General features: G+C 42.2%; 1 pseudogene; it reads left to right on the top strand.

Moving 5' to 3' along the window:
• The first annotated feature begins 623 nt into the window (after window positions 1–623).
• LOC124988475 (immediate early response 3-interacting protein 1-like) lies at window positions 624–2,553 on the top strand (annotated as a pseudogene).
• The last annotated feature ends 9,205 nt before the right edge of the window (window positions 2,554–11,758 follow it).

Below are 11,758 nucleotides of genomic sequence, written 5' to 3'. Positions count from 1 at the left end.
ACTGCAGACTTTGATTTTACAGTGAACTGGGAAGCACTGAGGGATTTGAAGAGAGAAGTGGCAGGCACTGACTTACCTTTAAGAACCATCTGAGCCCCAGGGAGGCGAGGAGAGCCAGGAGTGCAGCCCTAACCGACGATCCAGCTGAGAGATGTGGGCCGCTGAGACCAGGGCTGTGGCAGTGCGGTGTGCAGAGGGGGTCTGACTCCGGATTTGTCTTGCAGTTGGAAGATGTTGCTGATATATTGGACATGGAACTTGAGAAAAACAAGATGCTGATGAATTTCAAGTTTTCAACCCCACAAACTGGAAGAATGGGCTATGTGTACCAAAAGGGAGAGGACGGTAAGTAGACGGCATTCTCCCCGGCTCTGCGGCTTTGATGGACTCACGGGGTGTGGCTGAAGTCAGGTCCACTTACTCTGTGTCCAAGTTAAGGTGTCCCTGGCAGCATGGGGGAGAAGCAGGGCCCAGCTGGGCTGGAGACGGGTGCCGAGGACGTGTCAGTGCGTGAAGGCCGTGAGTCCATGAAGGGACTGAACTCATCTGGAAAGGGCGCAGCCCTGCAGGACCCAGCACAGGGATGATGACGAGCCAGCCCAGGAGGCCGAGAAGGGCGCTCTATGACCGGAGAGCCGGGAGGTGGCGTCCAGGAAGCCAGGGACGAGATGGACGATGGCTTCCGTCCCGTGCTGCTGGTGAGTCAGGTCCTGGGCCTGAGACCAAACACCCTTCTAGCAATGCGGAGTTGATTTCAGCCGCTAGCAGCCTGTTCTTTCTCTGAGCAGTGTGAAAATTAGTGTTAAAAGCACAGTAACGACAGCGGGGCCTTGGGTTTTTTCTTTTTATGTTACAACTTTTTTTTAAAAAAATAGTTTTTTAGTTATCAATGGATCTTTTATTTTATTGACTTCTCTGTGGTGTTGAGTACTGAACCCAGGGCCTCACACGTGCCAGACAAGCACTCTACCACGGAGCCAGAACTCCAGCCCCACGTTACAACTTCTTAATTGTTTATTTATCATAGAACTATGTAGGAACTGCCTAAACTGGTCCAGAATCCCATGGTCCACAGGTGTTTTTTTCTACTTGTCCTTTCTTATTTAGACCCTGTTGTGTATATGTATTTGTGGGTATATGAACTCTTTTCTCTAAGTTTAATATGGTATCATTAGGTCACTGAAAGTTCTTTGTAAACATTATTTTTAGTGACAAGACTACAGTATATATCCTATGCTATACAATAATTTATTTAATTATTCCTCTTCTGCTGGGCAGCTAAGCTCCCAAACTTTCACTATTATAACTAGCATTAATAGTCACTTGTTGGGAAATGAGAAAAGTCAGGATTTAGGACAGCTGGCTGGATATAGTAGAAGTCAAAGGGAGTCCTGGGCACTTTAAGTACTTGCTCACGTCCCCTGGATGCTTCTGAAGAAGCTCGTGTGAGTCTACACACCCAGATGACTGAGGGGTTCTTTCTTACCTCTCCCTTCTGCACTGAGTATCACTAATTTCGCGAAAGTATTTTTTTCTGATTATCAAAGCAGTGTTTTTCTTGACGAAAATTTGAAAACTCAGAATGAATAGAGAATTTTAATACACGCAACAACGTCTTTCACTATTTTGGAGGATACATTTGTGCTTTCAGGAACTAGAATCACACTGTTAAACACAAACTATATATGTATCTGTGGGTATATATATGTAGATACATATATACAAACTATATATGTATCTATCTGCCTTCTTCTCAGTGCCAGGGTTTGAATCCAGGAGCATTCTACTACTGATCCACATCCTCAGACCCTTTTGTATTTTTTATTTCGAGACAGGGTCTAAGTGGCTTAGGGTCTCACTAAATTGCTGAGGCTGGCTTTGAACTTGCCGTCCTCTCGCCTCAGCCTCCAGAGCCAGGACCGCAGGCGCACACCACCACATCCGGTTTTATTTGCCTTCTTAACTTGGCATTGTTACTTCATGGAGCACCTTACGAATCCTTACGTATAAACCCAAACATGGCGTTGATGACCCCACGGTATTTCTTTTCCTGTATGCTGCAAATGATTTGCTAGTCTCTGATTGTTGGGTATTTGTATCAATTTTCCATCTTATTAATGTGCCTTTATATGAATCATTATGTATCTTTGAATTCTTCAACTCCAGCCCCTGGAACTGGAGTTATAAGGTTCAGAGTGAATGTATGTTAGACCTGTCCCTCCAGAAGGAGTGTACTGGGTGGCGGCACCACGTCCCCCGCGGTGGCAGGAGAGGGATCCGTTGGGCCTCATGCAGGCTGCCGGTGACCGTGGCCTTCACCCCGTATTCACTGCCTCAGGCAGCCCTGCTGTGCCTCAGTGCCACAGTACTGCCCAGGAGCGCTCTCTCGACAACATTGGCTGGGGCACCTTCCTGGGGATTGGCAAATCCGGAGAAGAGCCAGGAATTAAATCTCAGCTAATGAACCTTATTCCATCCGTAGGGACTGTGATGTGAACGCCATTGATAATAGTAAGCTCAGTTGCTATCACGCTGCTTTTGTTATTTGGGTGAACATCAGTAGGAGAAATGGAGACCTTGAAGAAGAGAGTCCAGAGGAAGTTATTACTTCAGTCATTACTAGAATGTTCATTTCTTTGCAGGCTGCTCCACTTGACAAAAATGTAAAGTTGACAGGAACACTAGAGTTTCTATTAAAAAAAAAAGAGTATCTTAATTTTCACTCCCAGCAGACTTGTCAAAGAGTAAAGCCATTTCACCATAGCTTCACTGAAACTGTGTATCAGTTATTTTTACATTTTTTTACAACACAGTGGAAATGATTTATCAGTGATATTATTTATTATGCTTTTTTATTGGCACAGATTTTCTTTAGATTTTTCTAACTTACTTGGTCAAACCACTCATACAGTAAGGATAATGATTTTTTTGTCCTATTCGGGGTAATTGCATTTTGGTTTTTAAAGGCACTATATGACCTATAAAGTTTTCTCACTATATGTAGTCAAATTTATCAATACTTTTCTTTTAAATTTATAAAATTATTTACTGTGAAAGTAATCTAACTCCACACATGTAATTATAAAGTTTATAATTCAAGGTTTCTAAATTTTAACTGTTTTAAAGTTATTTATTTTTATGCATAAAGGTAAGCTCCTAAACTGCCTTGTCCCCTGAAGGTAACAAAATCTACTCTCTTAGGTCAGGAATTTCTAGGACATATTCCAAATTCAGTCTCTCATCAGTTACTTCTAGATTAAGGCGACAGAACAATGAACAGCCCGAATGAACAGTTGTAGTAATTTGAATGTCTGGGGTCTCGAGATTTCCTTCCATGTAATTTATGAATCAGTCAGGATACGATTGGCCGTGCTGCAGTAATAAGCAGGCCACATGTCTTCCATGCCCCATCCGGAAGTGCTCCCCTCCTTCCCACCCATAGACCATTGCTCAGAGCTGGTCATGTGGTCTCGTCTACCGCAGGGCTGGGAAGGCCGGGAAGCAAAGGCGATGCTCACGGTGCTGCCCTAAGGCTGGCCTCGGGAGCACAGCCTGAGGCTGCTCCAAACCTGCCTTCAGACGTTTGAAAACAGCAGTTGCCTCGTCCTCCCCCACATCTACTCCCCCCCACACGCACTCTCTGCCCTGCATGGTTTCTGGGTTTCAGGAAAGCAAACCCTCCTCTTTTGATCATGATGATGCAGTTTCTTATTCCCTTGCCATCCTGCTGAACCTTTTCTGGATTCCTTGTCCCTTAATAATGTCCCTTACTAATACCCCAAAGGTCTTGCTATTCGAAGAGCCATGTGCATAATATTTATTTTCCGTTTCATTACCTCTTGGCCTTGCCATCCTGAAGGCGGAGGCTTCTTCGACCCTCTTCACACTAGGCCTTTCTACCCACCAACACAAGGCCGAGCGACTTCAGTTGTCAGCTTAATTGTGCGGACCAGGATTCCAGCCAATACAAGGAGCGTATCCTAGGGCCTTAACCAGTAGGCACTTCAATAAGCCGCTCTAACTGCTTTCCTTGCTTGTCCCCTGCTCGGGACACACCACCCCGTCCAGTCCCTCTGCTGCAGCTCTTCAGTGCTTCTTGCTGCTACACGTTTTCCCCACCAGGCCTGGATGAATCACAGCCTTGAAAAACAACAGCACTGAACTGATAACGATTGTGAAAGTCTTTCAATCTCCCCACCTTAGAATGGGGAAGAAGGGGATTTTCATAGCCCTTTTCCCCAACTCCTCACATTATTTTTAGGTAGGAAAGTTTGCCTTGTTGGATCTTGTCGCTCTTGTACTGAAAGTTTTGCCTTGGTGGCCCCTCCCCCTCCCTCACAGAGACAGATGGTGACAATGAACCTGAGGGTCTCTGAGGGCCAGGCTTCTTTATGATGCGGCAGCCAAGAGATTTAGCCTTGGTGACTCTTGAGAATTCTTTCAGATTCATGTGATGTTGACTTCTGTGTTACCCAATTAGGCCTTATTTATGTCGAAAGCCTACTTAATATGCTAAGTAGAAATACCTGCCTTTACGACCTATGTTCAAAATCTGAGTGACAGTTTGTCATCACATGTACAACAAATCCTGGTTTTTGGACCAAAAGTCATGGTTTGTTACACATTACTGTTAGCCTGGATTCAAACTTTTATTGGGACACTTTAGTTTATTAAACCGTTTAAATTTGCCGTTTAACCTATCTGAGAGTTTCCAAATCCATATTCACCTACCTTCATCTTCTGACTCCATCATGACCATGACCGGGTATTAGTATGCTGTTTTCAAAAGTGTGATCTTGCTGATGAGCCCCACCGGAAACCGATCAAGTCAGACCCATGTGGAACTGCAACTCATCAGATCACACTATCCGTGGCTCCCAAACCCCGTGGTTCTACGTATTGCCCTAGAGGAAATTTTGAGCATTATTTCCAAAATGCTTTTTGGTTCCAAGTAATGTGAGTAGGCCTAGCAATTAACCAATCTCCAGCCAAGTCTGAAATATCAAAGGTTAGTCCCCAGAGATGGCAGAGAGCAAAAGAATGGGAGCTCTTGTCGTAAAATCCAGCTGTGTTGATTTTACAATCCGGGACTGGAAAAGGGCCAGCAGCCTTCATTAACCTCTTCAGTATTTCTCAAGGTTTCTCTGATGTCTCAGATGCCAATTATTCTTCAAGAATTCGGGTTCCTCAAGAAGGGAGGCCTGCTGGTACAGTCGGCAGGGCTCAGGGCTGTCAGAGGGAAAGGTGGTTCTTACTCCAGCACAGGGTCCCCTTCCATCTGACATCTTAGTCAAGTCCAGGGCCACCCAAGGGCTTAGAGGAGGCCTCCCAGGAGAGGACGGGTTCCCACACAGTCCCCTGAGATGGCTCGATCCTGACTGCAGCTCGTTTCTCTTGACAGTCCTGGCCCTTGCCTTGCTCCTTATGACCTTGGTCTCAGACTTGACTTACAGGCTGAACGCCTGACATCTCAGCCCTGATTCTGCTTTCCTGCTTCTCACTCAGGACCTTCCTATCATCAGCACACCCTAAGGCTCTCTCCCTGGGTCTGTCCCGGCTCCGAAGGTGGGTCTGCAAAACTGTGCTCCCGCCTGAAATGCCTGCTCTCACTAATCAGGAACCTTGCAGAGAGAACTCAAATGACACTTAACCCAGCTTCAACGTACTTGAAGAAAATGGACATGTGTCACTGCAAGTGCAAAAACTGAAATTTACTCAAACATAGATAAGTTAGCGAACTTTTGCATGCAAATTCACACTGTATATAAATGGCAATAGAATCATGTAATCACAGGGCCCCTTCATAGAATTTTTTTCTGTAGCGTTAACGATAGGTCCAGGTATCAAATAGGGAGGAGGCTGGGATGATATACACGGACTACGAACCTATAAATCTTTTAAAAAGTCATTTATTACTCTCCTTGTCAAAAGAAAAAAAAAGAGTAGTCTTGTACATTCATTTCTCTTGAAGTATTAATTCTGGTAAAGACTATGTTCATATTGTCATTAAAAGTCTATAAGCTGAGAAACTTCAATAGAAGCCAACCATCAAAACGTGTGAAACACCCAAGGTACTGATATAATTGATACCCTCTTCAGTACTTGATAAATACCAGTTTCCCTCCCTTGACATCCAATACACAATCGTGTAGTTATGTCTGGGTTTACAATTATAAGGCCTATACTCAAAAAATCACAGAAAAACAGTCTACCCTGGTCTTCTCTGGATTCATAGGTTATATTATTTTATTACTTTTTGCAGTACTGGGGATAAAACCCAGGGGTACTCTACCACTGAGCAATATCCCCAACCTTTTTATTTTTATTTTTTTTAAGACAGGATCTCACTAATTTGCCTAGGCTAGACTTGAACTTGTGATCTTCCTGCCTCAGCCTCCCGAGTTGCTGATATTAAAGGCATGTGCCACCACGCCTGGCCTCTCGAGTTCTAAAAAGCCAGACTGACTGTTTATATGGAACACAAAACTCTCTAAACAAAAGGAGATAATAAAATATTACAAAGGTCCCTTCATGAGAATTCCAAATGGCTTGGTAGATGCCCCCTCAAGAGGGTGGCACCTAGCTCCCCACTCCTTAAATGCATACGTCACACGGCTCTGTGGTTTCCTTCCAAAGAGTTCAGTATTCAAAGGGCACAAGAGTTACTAACCTGGAGAAACCCGCAAACTGCCTCAGATGGGGGTCAACGCCAACAGGGATGAGTGCCCTTGCTAAGGCGAGACGAGAGGGCACGTCACCTCTGTGGTCTTCCTCCCCCAAACCACAACTCCAGCCAAGAGAAAAACACCAGACTAACCTCAGCAATGAGCTTTCTATAACATGCCTGACCATAACTCCTTAAAACTGTCATCAAAAGCAGGGAAAGCCCCAGAGACAGTCACAGCCCAGAGGTACCTAAGAAGACATGGTGACCAAATGTAATATGTGCCTGGGTGGATCCTGGAACCAAAAACCTGAATAAAGTAGGGACTTCAGGAAATACACGTTGGTCCATGGATTGTGACAATTGTACCATACCAACGTAAGATGTTAATGAGAGGGGACACTAGGCAAATGGGGACTCCCTATGCTATCTGCACACTGGTTCTTAAATCTGAAACTTTTCTGAAATAAAAACTTATTGAAAGGAATGATCATAACAGGCCACCCTAACAGGCTGTATGGCTTCTCTGCACCCAGGCATGCCTTGAAATAGCTGGCTCTAGGCCACCCGGCCATTGGACTCTGACCTGCTGACCTGGCTCTGGACATTTTCTAGGACCCAAACATCTCTGATTACATCTTCTAAATTTCTCCACACATCTGGAACCAGGTCTAAGTTCCCAGGAACTTAGGATGAGATTCCGCCCCAGGACAAAGTCCCCTGGACACAGGAAGACTCTTGCTCTTCACTGCCTGCCCAGACCCTAACCCTTCTATATCCTGAGTCTTCACATGGCTGACCACTGCAGGAGTCAAAAATCTGAAGTGTTATCTGTTTTTTATGCTTAAATTCAGATGTTAAAGATGATTTTGTATCTGCTTTTGCTTTGTCAATCTTGCAAAGGTATTTGGCCAATAAATGGATTTATATCTTGATTTGACAATGCTGGTTATTATGTTTTAGTTTTAAATATTATCAACATCCAGGTCTCTTCCCATCTCTACCCAAGAAATATTACATGTTCTATTACAGTGTGCATTAGAAGATCTACTCTGGGCATTTGGCTACATTTTAGATTCATTTTATTTTGAGATTTTTAAGGATTAGGTCTTTGTCTCGTGGATTAATTAAACTGACATTTGCATTATAATAAGGTAAGGTAGTGAGAACACTTTGACACAAAAGGCAGTTGGGTCAACCCTTATTTTTTATGCTCAGCTTGAAAAATATTAGAGAAAGGAGTTAAATAGCAAACTGGTTCAGTTGGTTACTAGATTGACTTGTGTTGGTACTGAAGGAATAATTTATATGGTAGATTAAAATAAATTATTTTAAGGGCTTGGTCCTTTTCCAAATAAGTATGCATATTGCCATCACCCAGGGATTTATTATTAGTGATTTTATAGTACCACCAAGTCACCTCTGAATCATTTCTCATTCATGCTACTCTGGGCAAAGTCCAGTCATAACCAGAGGTCTCTAAAGGAATAGCTCTATTTTATCATTTTTAGCAGATAGAATGATGTTAATAGTTAGCCCTTTATCTTTCATGTTTTATAGTTGAAAGAATTTTGGAGTCAAGTACATATGGGTTCAAATCCTGGCTCTACCATTTATTGGCTCTGTGATTTTGCATCGCATAGTGATGCAATCATGTCCCTAATCTCAGTTGCTACAAATGAAAATGAGGCAGTGGCACTGATTTTACAGTGATGAACTGATTCATCTAAAATGCCTACCTATACTGCAGTATAAAATATCTAATATGTGTTCATTTTCTTTCAGCCGAATTTATTTCTCTGTTCATATTCTTTCTCCACTTCAGACATTTTATCTAAGAGCATTTGACACACACAGGGAAACAGACAACCACAGGTTGGCCAGAGACAGAGGATGCTAAAAGTCCACTTGGACCTAATTAATTGAGTCTGCTGGGAATGGGAATTGGTGAGCTCTGTGATGTCAGTTTGGCAGATGTCACATCTCAGAGTCAGGACCATGCAATGAGACCCTAAGAGAGGAAAGGCTACGACTGGGTAGAGGAAGCCGGCCAGGGATAAGAAGTGAGGGTGAGCCAGGACCTGCCTTCTGCTTAAGGCAATATTTGCATCTCTTTCGTTTCCTGTGAAAAGTCCTGCTTCCCCTGAGTCAAGAGGAGCTTGCTTCTGTTCCTTGAAGCCAAAAGAACCTGGCTAGCGAACTATCACCAGCAGATGCACAGAAAACACATAATCCTCCAAGAAAACTGTGACTCGCTCCTGTCCAAGTCTCATGGAAACCTACATCTTCTAAATCATTGGCTTTGGAGGGATTAATTAAGAACACTATTGCATGAAAAATGGGATGTCATTCATTTAAAGGTTAGGCTCCAAACCGTGATATTTATAGAATTAGATCTAATCTTGGAATGGAGAATAAGCAGTCCGTGTGTCAACAACCCTACTCTGGGTCCTGATCAGTGATCCTTCAACAATCATTTTTCTGTTTTCCTGCCTGTTCCTCCTTGTGTTCATAGGAAGAGAGCTTTATGAACCTGGGTTTAAAAAGATGCTCTGAGTGAAAGCATATTGGTTTACAAGACAATGAATTTCATGTGTGACCTTGTTGTGAAAATCTCTGCCAAGCTTTGAAGTGTGGAAGAATGCCAAGGTGATAGCACCAGGCAACACGGGGGTCATCTTTTGCACATGTGTTTGCTAATAGCATGAGTGTGTCAGACTCAGCGGAGAGCACTGTAGCCCCAACACACTAGAGACATCTAGAATTCTCTTGCATGAACCACATAAATATGGCAATTTATCTGTGGTGCCAAGTGTCAGTTTGTACTGAGACGGAGTGTGAGACTATCCCCTCTCCTGGCATTTTGCCTTTTGGACAACTGCTAGGAACACAGGCAGACTCTACAGAGGACATAAGAGCCATTTTAGGATGAACAGGGCCAGTGACAACAAATGTTAACACATTTTGTTGGCTTACTCAGGGTTCTAATTGCTTTGAGCTCTTTTTCTAATTTATGTTGCTAGATATATTTATTTGCAATTATTTGTTTGGCACCTGCCAAGCAAAATTCCACAAAGAATTTCCAAATTCACTTTCCATTTCTTCCATTGTGAGCTCCTGAAGGACTGAGATTTTGTTTTCCATCTGAATATCCTCAGCATTGAGGGTAGTGACTTGTGACACATTTATTGAATTAATAACTTTGTAGTATGTTGGTCTCAAAAGGGGATTGGATTCTTTGAAGTTGATTTTTATGCAATGGAAGCAGAGCATATATAGAAAGTGAGTGGGTTCAGAACCCAGGAGTTCACATGCTGGCTCTGATGTATCATCTGCACCTTGGGTAAGCAACCTCAGCTCTCAGCCTCCACCCTAACCTATGCCATGGGTTACTCCACAGGTATCTTGTGAAGCCTGTGGTGTGAGGTGTATGTGAAGTTCCCAGCACAGAGTGGTGCTCCTGATGTGCGTAAGCTTATAAGTGTTGAATGGTTAAGAATGAGGGCTTGGAGGTCTGATCTTGGCTGTAGTCAAGTTCTACATCATCTTGCTGTGTGATGTAAACCATATGGCACTGCACCTGACATGGTGAGTAATGAATAAATTATTATTATTAACAACAACAAAAGGCGATCGTCATTGAATTTGTTACAAATACTCAATTATGTCTCTAAAAAGATGTGCAGAGCAAAGATACTCAGATCCTTTCTGAAGGAAGAGAAATAAATTGCAGAGGAACTAGGGATGAGAAAATTGTTATAATCGAGCACCAAATCTGGCTTTGGGTCTCCTGGCAACCAGGGCAATAAAAAGAAACACAATGTTTTACATAATTACCATTATTGGTTATAGTTAGTCAACTAGAGTTACCAATATGGGAGCCAGTAGCCCACGTGTCTGCGAGCACTTGAAATGTGCTGCTCAGAACGGATATGTGCTCTAAGGCTACAGTACAACAGACTTTGAAGGCTTGGTATAAAAAAGCAAAACACCTCATTAATAACTTTTTCTGTTGATTACATATTAAAATTGTGGTATTTGGGTTATTTGGATTAAATTAACTACATTAGTAAAACTAGTTTCACCTTTTCCTTTTTACTTTTTTAGTATGGTTGCTAAAATTTTAAAATTGCATATGTGGTTCAATTTTTGGCTTACATTATATGTCCTATAGACAACACTGAATTAAAAGGACAAGTGATTTTTACTCTCACTACTGTAAGTGGATTTATATTATTTATACTTTTATATTAAATTAAAACATTCTTATATAATAACATAATTATAGTATGTTATAATATCAACATGCTATAATTATATAGCAAAATAAATGACAGGGCCATACTGATATGTATTAAAATATTAATTTGGATATAAAATGTGATATTAATATAACAATATGTCAGATATTATTATATGCTTCATATTATTTTTAAAAAGAATCATTGGATAACTAGGTGGGTATTATCTATACCCACAATTTTAAAGAAAATTTGAAAAGTATCTTGATAAGGAAGAGAAGTGGTAATAATAGTGACTACTACTTATTGAATGTGATAATAATAATTGCAATAGCTACCATCTACTGCATGCTTACTTATGTGCCTGGCATAGTCCTGGTTTCCTTACATATATTAATGATTTAAAAACTTGTGAGTAGTGTTATCACTCTTACATTAAACCAGAAATCCTGACAACTGATGTTAAGACACAGAAATGTCTGTCTTCTCTTTTTCAGCCTCTTTGGTGTCACTTGCTCTATTCAGCAGGTGCTGGGCAGCAAATAAGGTCCTCAAACCAGCTGTTGACAGCTGGAAGGTCTTTCCCCATCCTGCATCATTCGGTTTCCCTGGTGATACATTTCCCTTCCATCTCAGTGGAGCAGGACGTTAAGTCTGTGAAATTTGGGAATGTGACTTTGTCCCCGGAAGTCCGGTTGTGGTTCATGTCCACACGCATGGGGTTTGGAGAGGGTTTGCTGGGAGTTTCCCTTGGGCTTGCTTGGGCTTCCTTCTAAGCCTCGTTATATCAAGAAAAATTGAGCCTGAATGATTAAGATATGGCTTCTGCTGCAGGTAAAAAGCACTCTAAACT

Source organism: Sciurus carolinensis, chromosome 7 (assembly GCF_902686445.1).
Source record: "Sciurus carolinensis chromosome 7, mSciCar1.2, whole genome shotgun sequence".
In the NCBI taxonomy this organism is placed as follows: Eukaryota; Metazoa; Chordata; class Mammalia; order Rodentia; family Sciuridae; genus Sciurus; species Sciurus carolinensis.
Note: the sequence above shows the minus strand (reverse complement) of the source record. Positions and strands in the feature narration are given on the sequence as shown.